This window comes from Schistocerca americana, chromosome 1, assembly GCF_021461395.2.
Source record: "Schistocerca americana isolate TAMUIC-IGC-003095 chromosome 1, iqSchAmer2.1, whole genome shotgun sequence".
NCBI classification, from domain to species: domain Eukaryota; kingdom Metazoa; phylum Arthropoda; class Insecta; order Orthoptera; family Acrididae; genus Schistocerca; species Schistocerca americana.
This window is the reverse complement of record NC_060119.1, coordinates 395178640-395192776: the sequence shown is the minus strand read 5'-3', so window position 1 is coordinate 395192776 and position 14137 is coordinate 395178640.

The window sequence follows — 14137 nt, the reverse complement described above, 5'->3', positions numbered from 1 at the left end:
GTGGAGAATTTCTCCCTGAATCGTGACTGCGCGCTGGACCGTTGCGTCTAAAGTTATTCTGTCTCCCTCAATAATAATTATTTTGGTTCCCATATTGTCTGTTTCTGTGATTGTCTCTGTGATAGTCACTACCGCAGAGAGGTGATCTTTCCCTGTAATTATTACTACTCTCCCAACGGTTGTCATATGGTTGGTGTCTGTTTTGGTCACGATTTGTGTTGTGAGAATAGCCTTGTCATGTCCAGTTACTATTTCTGTCATCGCGGAATTGTGACGGATGTGACCTGTAATTGTTGTGTTCTTGTTTTCGCGTTCCGCGATTGTCAGTGTCAATTTCTAATTCTTGTAAGAGTCCCTGAAAAGCTTCATTGTCGTCTTTGCAACGTCCTGCCAAAATAATATGTCGTAAACGTTCAGGTAATTTGATTAAGCAAATGCGGATGAGTTCTGAGAGGCTGCATAGGTTTGACAGGTACTGATTCTCGTGCAACATGTCTTCAAAATATTTCACAAGACTGGAAAATTCAGATTGTTCGAAATGTTTCATCATTATGATGCTATGTTTTACTCGGTCTTGTGTAGCTTGAGACCAGTACGCTGAGAGGAAGGTATGATAAAATTCTCCTGCAATGTGACAATCGTGAATGACCGATCGCACTCTTTCAGCTGGTTCATTCTCTAAGTTGCCACACATAAATTCTAATCTGTGCTCTAATGACCAGTTGGGAGGAAAACAATGAGAGAATTGATGGATCCACGCTTGTGGATGAATGTCGTTGCCAGAATTCTTAAATGTTTTGAATTTACATGTAGTAATGAACAGCTTATAGTCAAAATCATCGTGTCGGCGAGTAGCATATCGGTCATTGTTACGTCGTGTCGGCGGTTCCATCTCAAAATTCGGTGCACCTTGCCAATTTCTTTCATAACTTCCGAAATGCCCTGTGTTATTATTTTGTGGCTTTTCCGTATTTCTAAGTTCCTCTTCCCGTGTTGGAGCGCGAGTGTCTTCTGAAATGTGTAATATTTGTATTACTTGTGCCAAATGATCTTGTACTTGCCGGATTTCTCTTTTGTGTTGCGTATTAATTTGATTCTGATTTTGTTTGAATTTCTTAATTTGTTCATACTCTTCTGTGTCAGTGATGGCTACAGGTCTTGTGTCATTCAGATCATCATCTAACTTTGCAGATAAGTTAGTGAACTGATCCGAAAGTTCGGCTACTTTCTCCGATAGTGTACTTATTTCCTCAGTGTGTTTTTCTGAACCACGTTTCAGAGTGTCCATTTGTGTTGAAATCGTATCTACTGTGTCATTTAAGTTTTCCTGAGTTTTTGCAAGTTGCGTAACCGAATCGGTAGATGCAACTGAGTCAATTTTAGCCCACAAGGTCTCATGATTTTCGTGAACAATGGTTTGCAGTTCTTTTATGGCTGCTTCGTGATTCTGTAATGCATTTTCATGCCGCGAAAAAATAGGTTGAAAATGCTCACAAATTTGTGTTTTTACGTCATTACAGACTTTTTTACATTTCAATTCAATGTTACGTAACTCAGTAGTTAAATCTTCACGTGTTTGTTCAAGTGTGGTGTCTAACTTCTGAAGCTTTTGCTGTGTTTGTCTCTGATTTTGTTCCATTGTGTCTAACTGTTGCTGTGTTTGTCTCTGGTGTTGTTCCATTGTGTCTAACTTTTGAAGATTTTGTTCCATTGTGTCTAACTTTTGAAGCTTTTGTCCCATTTGTTGCATTAATTGTAATAACAATGCACTGGTGTCTGAAACATGTTCCTCAGTGTTTTTCGGCAGTGAATTTGCACCGGTAAAATTCACATTTTGACAAGCAGTAAATGTGTCTTAACTTATTTGAGAAAACGGCGAGGACGCAAAATCGGAATTTACTGTATTTGCAAGATTGTGTCTTATCATTTCGGATCCCTGAGGCAAGCTGTTGCCGACCGATCGATCGATAATGCTTCCCTGTTCACTAATTGTTTCACTGCCTACACCATTATTTGCAACCCGCTCCATTTCCCTATGCACAATTACCAGATTACTACTTTGAACATTAGTTAATTCATTACACGGTGGCGCTAACACACTGCTTTCGTCTTCACTGTCATTTCATAGTTTACTTTGGAGCCATGTATTACGTTTTTCACTAAGTCATAATTGTCACAATATTTCACACGATAACACAGAAAAACACAATTTGAAGAGTAAAATAAGAAAACACATTAACATAGCATTGAAAATGATATCTCGTTAATTGCAAGCGCAGCTGCGAAATTCTTGGTGCAAATCTACATGCATGCCACAACTGTTTTACTGTACAAGAATGAAAAACTACAGCTACAAAGGAAATTCTCTCTACAATTATGCGCTAGCAATAAACAAAGGCTGCACTAATTGCACAAACTACAAGAAAAAATCAGAAGATTCCAGTGAGGTGTCCTCGGCTAAGGGTCTACATATTAAACGTCCCCTTTGAAAAATTATACATGACTGTGCTTAAACTGACACACAATATTTTTTTAGAGCAACGCAATCTGACTTTCAAAAATCCCTACAAAAGAATGGCCCTGACTAACATTAACCTATACCTTTCACAAATCACTTACCTCACAAAAAATCTTCGTCCCTCGAATTACTGCAATACAGCGAGCGCCACTACTGCCAGCTAAATAAAAGATTCGAACTACTGAAGGCACTAGCTACTGATAGGCATAGTTAGCAAATGAAAGATTTTGATAGAGAGCAAACAATGTATTTGCCTTAATAGTGTTCAAAAGTCATAATATATATAGCAGTTCATGACATCCAGTCCTACAAATTTCAAATCTCCGCCATTTCTCTCCCCACATCCACTACTGCTGGCGGCTCACCTCCAACTGCGCAACGCTACGCGCTGTTAACATCCAGTTGCCCAACACTACAATGGCAGACAACAATGCAAACTAGCCACAGACTGCACACAGCACAGCCAGTGATTTTCATACAGAGCGCTACGTGGCGTTACCAATATAAAAACCTAAGCAGCCTACTTACATACTGACTAGGACTGAAAATTTGGAGCTTCATTTTCATGAACTGGAATTCAGCAGATGGTGATTTGTACACTGGTGTCACCTTGCATGACCGGATCGCAACAGTCAGGATCTCTATATCGTTGTCGGACGTTAGGCCTGTTGACAAAATGTTTAGGCCACATTTAATAAACACAGCACTGCCAAACGTTGTATGTGGTCGTTCAAAAAGAGGTCCATTCCATTTCTGTTTGGTCTTCGGTCTCGCTGTCCACTAGGGGTCTCCCCTACCAGCAAAATGTCGCAAGTTGTATTACTGCAGATGTCTGACAATAACACTTCTTTATCCGATGATATGCCTTCGTTATTAATTAATATAGCTATGAGAAATGGTTTTGCGAAAATCCCTTGTGATTGAGGTGGATCTTGATCTTGATCCTAGTGGTGGAAGGATTTGCCGCTAGGATTCCTCCTAACGTTGTCCAGGTTACGCTCGATCGTTTCATATTCCGTTTCTCAAGCACGCTTTTGATGGTGGGCTCCCTTGAACTTTTATAAAGTCAAACTGTAAACGGAAGTTTCCAGCTGCAATGCCATCTTACCACTTTTTCGAACAATCTCTGCCTTTCTTGAATTTCCACTTCCTCTCTACACACTTACCTGATACTCCATTCTACTCTCACTACTCCTTATACAGCCTGCCCATAAATCTGAACAATTTATTCGAGATACATTTATTCGTTCCTTTTTCTCCGCGTCACAAAGTATAAGACATTTTATTCCCTCTGTTATGTTGAAAAAATACGAAGATCACACCATTTTAGTCACCAGTGTTTGACTCTATCTGCGTATTTACTTTTTCTGAAAGTTTGGTCCTTACTAGACGAAATTTTTTCGTGCTTCAAACTCAAATACTGTGGTCAACAAAATTACGCAATGCCTTTTTTGGTAACCCTTTTAAAAGTTTTATATCGTTTTTCTACAACAGACCACTCGCCCACATGTGTCGATTTTAATGTGTACAAATACAGCACGCATTTGAGTTCTGCTTTCGAGAGTTTGTATTCCCTTTTTAATGCATGTTGTACACCACAGAAGTATTGCACTTTATCTGCAGTTCTTTGTATTTTGTTTCAAGTTTGCGTACATACATGCATTTGATGCTTTGTTTTGCAAGTTAATGCTTCACGTTTTTCATTTGTTAGTGGCTGTACTGGACTACATCAGCACGCTTTTGTGTGCGGACATTATTTGCTTGTTTGTTCGTCCCTTGTGCCTACATGTATGTGTAAATGTGAGTGTGGTTGTTCCCTGCCTCTGTGCTTCAGATTTCACTAGTTTAAACACTTGTATTGAAAGCTGCCAACTATTTTAAAATTAAAACAGCTCCGTTCTTTCGAGTCTAAGTAGATAAATACTTAGTCTTCGAACGGAACGTGTAGTGCAATATTCCGTCGTCTCCTCTGGTGTGGGGCAATAACTTATTGTTCAAAATAGAAATAATCATGGCTACTAGATTAAAGTTTCGATACAAACTAAATGCAAGTTCTAAGTATGTCACTAATAGTTAATCCAAACATTAGAGTTCATTACTAAAGAGTTCGCACCAGACAAGAGCATAAGTAGTAACAACTCTAATATTACGGACCACAGAGAGATATTAAGTATTTCAATGACCAGTCTATGAACTGAGATATTCCAAAAATATCTAATTAACTAATTTCAAGTCCAAGGATGTTTCTGATTTCCACTTGAATGAAAGCAGCAAACCTCAATAATTTATTTTATTACAACAAAAGATTACATCGTTCCTCTCAGAGTCAATAGCAGGACAGCATTTCATGTCAACTGTGATAATATATCTCGTACAATTTCAGCGATAGCGAAGAGTTCATACAAAGATAAAAGTCAGATATTCCATAAGTACTCTACGCACACGGAAATGTTTATCATGACAGCTCGCAGTGCGTTAACCTAGCATAGTGTACATAACATTTCCATCATCGGATGAGATGCGTTACTCCGCGGTTAATAATAGCCGAGTAAGGCATTCAGGATTCCGTCGATGGAGACGTAAAGATCCAAATAAGTTAGAGAGTGGCAAAATTTTGGGAGATGAGTTGGCTCCCCCTCCCTCTCCTCTTCCTGTCCTCCCCCTCCTCGTCATTATCGTCTTGTATGAACGTATTACCTACCTGCCTATTCAGTCCTCACGAATTTTATGTTCGAAGATTCCTTGGTCGACCGATTTATCTTCTCACTTTCGTGTTTTAGTTCAAAATTTTATTGGGTACTCTTTCTCCTCTCATTCTTTTCCACATGTTGTTTCCACTTATTCGTGTATTCAGCAATTTCCTCGTTAAAAGCATGTACATTCAACTCATTTCGAAAGTTTTCTGTTTTTAATTCTCTTCTTGTGCAGCTGGTCACTTTCCTCAAGAATATAATTTCTGATGCTCATAGTTTTCTTTCATCTTTATTTTTAATTATCCGACTCTAGCTTACACACAACAGTAATGATATCGCTATGGTTTTATGAAATTTAATTTTTATATCTTTTCGGAACTTGTAGTTTAGCGCTTTCTTAATTGTTCCATATATTCATTGAAATTTGTGCAGCTTTACATCTATACCGCTACGATAATCATAGCTCATGATGCACCCCTATTTAAAATATGACATTTGTTCAACTATTTCGTTGTTTATTAGTGTATTAGGGCTTATTGTGTAATTACCTTGAAAGACCCTAAGTTTCGTCTTATGAAGTTTATCGTCACTTTCGTGTATTATTACTTCATCATCTACAAAGAGTAATGCATTTAGTGTCTTTATCTAATTTAATACCTGGATCTTATTAACAAATGCTAAGGATTCTGTACACTCAAACATTACAATTGCTAACTGAAAGAGAACAACCCTGTCTAACTTCTTGACGGATTTGTAACTAATTTTTCCCTACTCTCCTGTATCAATAAGCTTTTAATTGTCCTTAGGGGGTGTGATGGTTTAGCATTGTTGCACATAATTTATTTCGATAAACTTGACCGCAGCCTTATCAAAATCGTTAAAAGAAGTGTGAGTTTCAAGCTTAAATTTTCTTCTTCTTTATATGAATAGGTTTGTTGAAGAAAAATATTGTCACTGCACGAACGTCCTTTAGCAAGCCCCGCTTGCCTTTCTGGAAAAGTGTGTCATCTTGAACTGTTATTCCGCTCTAATTTTTTCAGTAGATTTTCAACGCAGGATTCAACAAGCTAATCCTTTTGTAGTTTCCGCATTCACTTCTATTGCCTTTTTAGAGCAAAATGACAACTCTCGCCATTTTTCCACAAACTTGTGATGTCGCATCCTTGTTAGCATATGTTGATAAAGGAATCTGATATGAAAGCAAATTGCTGCGTTAACTTTGCATGTACTCCCACTGTTCCTGTTATTTTTTTATTATGTTCTGTAGTTCATCCAATGTTTTATTGTCAAGATTTACAAATTCATTTTCGTCATCAGACATAATTCGTAACATCCTATTTGCACCATAGCTCCTAATAATGTCTGACTCATTGATCTTTATTGTGTTGAGTTTTACTGTACAGTTTTTTGATTGGTTTATATGCATCGTTGCTTAATGCCCCACAGGTTGCCTCCCATTTATCAGGGGACTTAAAAAATTAAGCTACACATTATTACGGGTGGTCGAACTCCTTTTACTGGACATTGCGCTACACTCCAAAGTGACGCACATACACAATATTTTTCTGCTAATTATTATGGTCATGCTGCAAGATTATTTCTAGCTAGTCTTGTCTCATGGGTTCATGGAGAGGACTATGTCTTCAGGGTTCGAGATCTGTCCAGTGATTTGCTAAGACGCCTTTGCTTGGAGTATCTTCCCCCTGTGGGGTGACGGCTCAAAGCGTGATAAAATAATGCTATGCCTGTTAAAGTACAAAACTTCTCTCGACGTCTAGTGAGTTCTTCGCAGTTCGTATGAAAACTGCATCCCGTCTTGGAGTCCTTTAAAAAGCTCTCGTTTTTCAATACAGCGCTCTAATCTGTAAAAGATACAACTAATATTTTAATTATTGTTCCAGTCATTCATTAGAGTGACTACTTGTAGCATGTTGGTACGACCAAGAATGGGGTTGCGGAGTGCATCCCTGGGTTGTTTCAGACTGAGATCGGTTGGGCTGACATATTTACGTTTACATCCTTTATAAATTTTGAAACTCAGCTTTCATTAAAGAGATATTCATAATCGCCACCAAGTTGGAACAGCTGAGATACTTTGAGAAGGGTGGTCACCAGATGTGAGAACGCGCCAATCTCAATGCCGGTGACTATGTCGGCGCGCACCCTTCAGCTACTGAGAGTACATGGTAAATGGAAAACACTGTGCCGATTTCGTTGCACATGACAGAACTCACTACGCGGATGCTGCAACAACAGTTAGGGAATTAGAATACAGCAAGTGGATTGCCCATCTCAGGTCTCGATGTACAGCTAACAGCATCAAGCATTGGGAATAAAGGCTAAACCTCCAAACATTTCGCACGGGTGGCAAACTTAAATATCCCGTTAGGAATGGCAGGTCATATTGGAAACCTCGCCAAGTGATGAAACGATTCCACCAGACGGTATCAAACCCTGCCGGCAACACACACACTTACTAGCGCAAAGCATCAGACCGTCCGAAAATTAAAAACTATTCCTACACGTGGTTCGCACCGCAAACACCACGTGTTCCTAATCACTAACCAAAAGTTGTTTGCTAAACGAGTCCCAGTAGAGTCAACGCATTTCCCAAAACGTTAAGCATGATAGATTAGGAACACGCACACTAAGTTCACGATAAACAAAGTGTACGGCAGCTTGCCGACCTTTACACAAAACAAATCTTACTACAGATGGCAGAAAGTACGAATTCGATGCCATGCTTCCAACATTCATGAACGAGTAACCATGATCAAACACCAGGACTTCAGCTACACGGAAGAATACTAAACAGTACGCAAGTCCGTTGTACTGCCCATGACGACACGACAGAAAGCATGTCACAACAAGCTCTCAATACATGACTTCGCGCCTCGGAGGTACCATGAGTAAAGCTATGACCGCAAGCTGATTCTGTGCTATTCCACGTCACTCAGTTGAAGACCCTGTCCTCTGGCAGGTGCAAGCCCCAGATCACGATAACAGCGGACAGGGAGCGTCACTTAGACAGCGCCATGGAGGGTAAATGGCGGGATTTTTAAATTCGCGCAAGTATGACCGCGCGGCACACATATTTGCGTGTCTATCCATTTGCCTTATCATAGGCTCCGTGACATCTCCTTTATTGATAAAATAGCTACATCACGGAGGAGGCAGTTTCGTTTTGTTGAAACTGTCTCATTTAAATTTCATTGGCTATTGAAGACGAATCCGTGGAAGCAGCAGCCAGAGGGCACTTCCCGTTCCTTCCAAGGATATGGCGTGTATCACTGTTCCTTGTAGTTTGTTGTTTATTATAGCATGCGTGATTTCAGTCTTCTATGGCCCCCACGCGATACAGTCTGTGAGCTACAGAGATCTAGGATTGATGCCCGTACTGCAGGGAGGCGCAACAAGCCGCTGCGTAAGCAAACTCTCTGTATCGGAGACTTGGGTATGAAGTCAACCGCGAGGCACACTGCCATAATCGTCATACGCCGTTTCAGAGCTGTTACATAGTCTAGCCTAGTCTCTTGATTTTTCTTGTTTAGTATTGGAACTCTGTGTCTCGTGGCACACCACAACCTGGTTCCCCAAACGATGCTCTAGTCACTGTCTGATACAACCTTCTCTGTTGCTCACAATCACGGATCTGTAAGTCTGACAACATAGTCAGTTCGGCGTGCACTCTTTGGCAACCGGCATTGATCAGAAATTTCAATAAAGTGAGCATTCATGAGAAGAATAACAGTTTTGGCACCGGTATACACTACTTGTGTGTGTGTGTGTGTGTGTGGTTTGCGGTTTTCGGGCGCTACTCCAAAGTCCTATGATTATGGCATGGCTTCAATCCCACCTGACACGGCGCAATGTTTCCTGTGAGTTTGTTTGGTGACGTCATCAGCTGTTGGCTAGCGGTGAGATGGGATGGCTAGCTTGCATTCCGAAGGTCGGAGCGCCAGGCAGCAGGCTGGCTAGACTACGTCAAAGGCGATGCACAGAAGGCATTTGCTCAGATATCTTTCTCAAACGATTTTAAAGAAACCATTCAGAAAAAAAAACTGATCTCTTACACCTCATAGCCGGACTCTCCAAATTCATTCTGAACTCCCTGAATTTCGTTAAAGGTCATAATTATTGTGGTACTTCCAAATTAAGTAAGCTATTGTGGAAATTCGAATATTTGCAGTGAAAAATAGAGGTCGCTTTGGGTTTGCGTTTGGAGTTTTCTGTGGTCAATCGTTTAAAACTGGTACTGACTACAGAAAACACAACTGAGGCAAGGTGCGCTGTGTCCCATCCACTTCTCATATGTTTTCCTCTCCCCTTGTTACTCTCTCCCAAGTTCCATTTTCCTGACCCCCTCTCCCATGTTCTTATATAATAGAGCAGGGCAACATTTTAATTTCAGTCTTTTTTTTTATCTAATGATATGCTGTACATTCACTCACATAAATGCATTCACAATGTTCAGAGTGACTAACCATATTGCCTAAAACAACTATACAAAACTATTCAGCGGATTGATCTCATCTGAAGATGGCAACTACTTGCCAAAACTGTTAAAATCAATATATTTTCTTTACAATAGTGACCACTATGTAACAAATTATTATGTAAACATTTAGAACGGTTGTATACTTCCGACAGGCAAACATAATTTTTTTAAGTGATTGCTGTTAGGAGTCAGTCTTTATCATCAAGCACAACATATCTATAAAAATGAAAATGATATCGACTATTAGGCCGAAGAATAGCCAATACAAGTGATGCAATTACAAGCTGCAGCAGTATGGAGACCACGGCGATGCATCAATTGTTCAAATGTGTGATTAATTTGATTTAAAAATAAGTGTTCTGGAAAACGTGACCACATTATCAAGTTCTTAAAATTATTGCGCCATTATGCCATTACACACAGGCAAAAATAAAGTATCAGCAAACTTTCATTGTCGAACATATGTAACTCTCCATTACACACATCTTGGTATAGCATTCTTAGTTAGCGGTGGTACGTACTTAGCACCATCATAGAATTCCATTCACTCACTAAAAAAAGTCAGCTGCCATTCATCTATCATTGCAGATGCATAATTGAATGGCATTTGACTTTCGTTAGAGAGTAAGCAAAGTTAAAATTTATTACAGGTGCTGTCACAAAAGATGGCGGCTCAAGGTCGCTCGTTCTCACCACACTTCGAGTCTCTACCCACAGTGTTGCCATATCACATACCGAATCTTCAGTTGTCACAAGTAGTTGCTTCTGGGTGTGTGGTTTCTCTTTGTTGTCTGAACTGCTTCAGTTCTACGTATAGTTGTGATTCTGAAGAGAAGCGTCGTCTGGTAGGACAGATGCTAGCCCACGTCTTCTGAGACTGGGTAGGCATCATCAAATAAATCATGTGCTATATTTTATGTCTTCCAGTATTTTAACAAATTTTTTCATGACGAGTAAGTTAGACAGAACATTGCTGAAGCACAAAAGTTGATGACAGAAGCACGAGGAATCATAGAACGGAATATTAGAAGTTCAGAGTTTACTATCCCATCAACAGCATGGTCATTAGCAACTGGGTCCCAGTTCGGGGAAGAAAATAGGCTGTAACCTTTGGGCTACTGTAGCACATCGCTTGTGTCACAGAAAGGACAGTGGCTCGTGTTTACGATACCTTAACTTCTTAAGAAGCTATAGATATGACTGCTGTGCACCATTTTCTGCGAAAGGGATGTAAACGGAAAATAAAATTTATTGAGAATAACTATTTTAGTAATAATGCGATCTGTAGGATTGTGTTGGAATATTACAAAAGAGGATATTATCCTGTGGTTACTACAGTCCGTGCGCAAATTCATCAAAAAACTGAATATGAAGGCTCCGAAACGTCCGTTCTTTCTCTTCTGAAATTGGTTTTAAGTCCAGAAAATTTGCCGATGGACGTAACAATCTTTCGGAAAGAAATGATACTGAACCTCAGGAGCTACATTTCCGTGGACTATTCACTTATTGTATACAGAGGACAGCAGGTCATTATATTTGACACGACTCCAAGGGAAATGGTGGACCAAAAATATCGGCTGGTTATAACACGGAAATTAACTACCATGCGAGTACCAAACTTGGTAGCATTAACGTCAAGGACATGGAGAATAGAAATAATGCAGAAACAATTCAGTTAAAACACTTTTAATGTGCTGCTACGGTACTTCACGCCATTAGATACCGGTACCATTACTGCCCCAAAAGGGGCTCAATATGGCGCCCATCAGTGTACAGAAGGCAGGATTGCATTCTCCACATAACAACGAAGCATGTATGCTGGCTATCTCTCTTGATATGCTGCGCTTCAGATCAGCGCGTGTGAATGTTCCCCTGGTAAGCCCTGCCCTTCAGGTAGGCCCACAACCAAAAGTCACAGGGAATGAGATCAGGTGATCGTGCCAGCAAAGCATTTGGAAATTTGATAATTTGATCGTTTCCAAAAGTGTTTCGGAGAAGCAGTTGAAAACTGATGGGTTCAATGCGTCTCTCTCCTGTAGGGCAGGTACGACATACTGGCGAAACATTTCGCAGTAACGGTGGCGAGTCACATTGCACATCTTTGGTCCTTGAGCTCCAACCTGTTCAAAATAGAATGGGCCAGTGATGAACGTAGCCATGAAGCCTCACCAAATGGTGAAAGTTTCACCCCACAGAGTAACTTCATGCGCAGTGGATGAAGGTGAAGATTCCCACACTCGGAAATTCTGTGGGTTTACCTCACCCATCAGAGAAAAATGAGCTTTGTCTGTCCATAGGATGGTCCAGGTCCAGCCCTCGTTAACTTCAATTCATGCGAGAAAGTGGAGAGCGAAGTCAACAAGTCATTGTGCGTCGTGTGGTGTAAGTTACTGTTCGATACGGACGTTGTAGGATACGATTTGAGAATAGTTCGAAGCACCTTCCGTACAGTGGGCCATGGGACGTTCAACTGTCGTGACACTGCACGTGCACTGTCAGACGTCCGGGAATTGCGTGCAGCGTTGTCCGCCATAGCAACAGCGATTTCATCAACCACCTGCGATGCAACCGGTCGTCGTCCTCTTTCTGGAGCAACGCCCAGTTCTCCAGTTGGTTTGAACTTCTTCATCATGCTCTGCACAGCAGGTGGAGAAAGAGAACCCTTCTGTAATCCTTTCAGCCGGAGATATTCTAGAAGTGCAGCTGAAACATCACTGTTGTTTTGATAACTGAGCTTCACCAGTAATGCCATGTTCCTTTTGTCCAAGCTCATGTTGATATGTCAAAATGTGCACTGCGACTGGTCATATTTCTGAGACTACGAGTCACGATGACTGATCACGGAAGATGGTATTCATAGTTGGAACTGGACGGTGTCGCTGTGACGAACGGAAATCATGCATCCTCTATGCTGGACTAATAATGCCAAGTTTGATACTCGTACAGTGATTAGTTTCCGCGTTATAAGGTGTTACATAGGGAAAGTTAAACCACGTGGAAACTAGAGCGCCGTTTGTATAGATAGGTGATCGATAATGTGTGTGTGTTGGATGATGGGTCTAGTGTTGAAGAGTCTGCAAGTGCTGCTAATATAATCCCTTGCGGTGGAAAGAAATATACTCGGTCATATTAAGGCATCAGAACAAGAATCCTAACAGCAGCATGATATTCTGTGCGCGGCAGTGCGCAAGGAGTACCTCGCAAGGAAATCTCGTTCATAGATAACACAATAATAATGTCTCAGATGGTGCCAAAATTAATTTCATAATTTTGTTAACAATTTTCTCACTGGAAGTTCTACGAGCTGCAGCAGAATATGACATTTCTCACTGGTTATGCGAAACAATTTGACACGTCTTACGGCATTTTATTTGTATTGGAGTACATTTATTCACCATGAAATATGTATCACATGCATCTGTAAACTTTGAATTTGTTCATACACTTCCTTCAGTGCAAACATCTTTTTGTTTCGGGTAGACCAGTCAGTTAGCCCAAAATACGACGATTAGGGGGAAAGCGTGTAGTCGCATATTCTTGCACAGTGCTAGGAGGAAGTGTCCTGAAGAAGACATTAAACATTCTGACCAGTAGGGTGTGAGTGTTGGGGGTGGATGGGTTTTAAGGTAACTTTTTTTTGGTTTTGTTGTGAGTAACTCCAAAATCGTAACTTCTAAACTGCAAACATTAAATGTACTGCAAAAAAAATTTTCTCTAGGACTAATAGGTTCGACAGTCAGGAGGTGGAAGGATCACAGATTATTAAAAATATTGTTCCAAAGGCGTAAAACTGACGTTTATCTATAAATAAAGTGTGTAAAAACAATTAATAAGTGTGTGTACTACACCTAAGGGCCGAACAGCCATATTGAGGGGACAATTGTGTTATAGAACAGGATAGAGAGCAGAGATGTTTGAGGATACAAGCATGAGGGAAGGTAGGTCGCAGACTGTATTCATGCACTTCCTTCACTGAAAAATGTATAGACTGTGGGTCGAGTAAGTGATTCCCCACTCTGTCTACCCCACAATGTCATAAGAAGCAACTACAGGGTGTTCTACAAAGTTATGTGTGCCCTCTGTAGTTCATTTTCCACAAAATTCATTACAAATTCATGGAATCCACGTAAGAGTTGCAAATAATACGAACGCCGGAAACGCATATCGATAGTTATAGTATTGCATATTTTGCAAAATAGACATTACCCAAGTACATGTCATATCTGCACACAACGCCACCAGTGATTCATAAGGCTCACTCTGTCAAGGTACACTTTGCGAAAGACGTTTTAGTGTCTTTTTGGAACGTATTGGGGTAGATGGAGTAGGGAATCACCGCTCGACCTTCAATTTGCAGATCTATGATGGAGGAAAAACCATGAACACATGCCAGCGACCTGCCCTCCATCGTGCTTCTACCACACACAT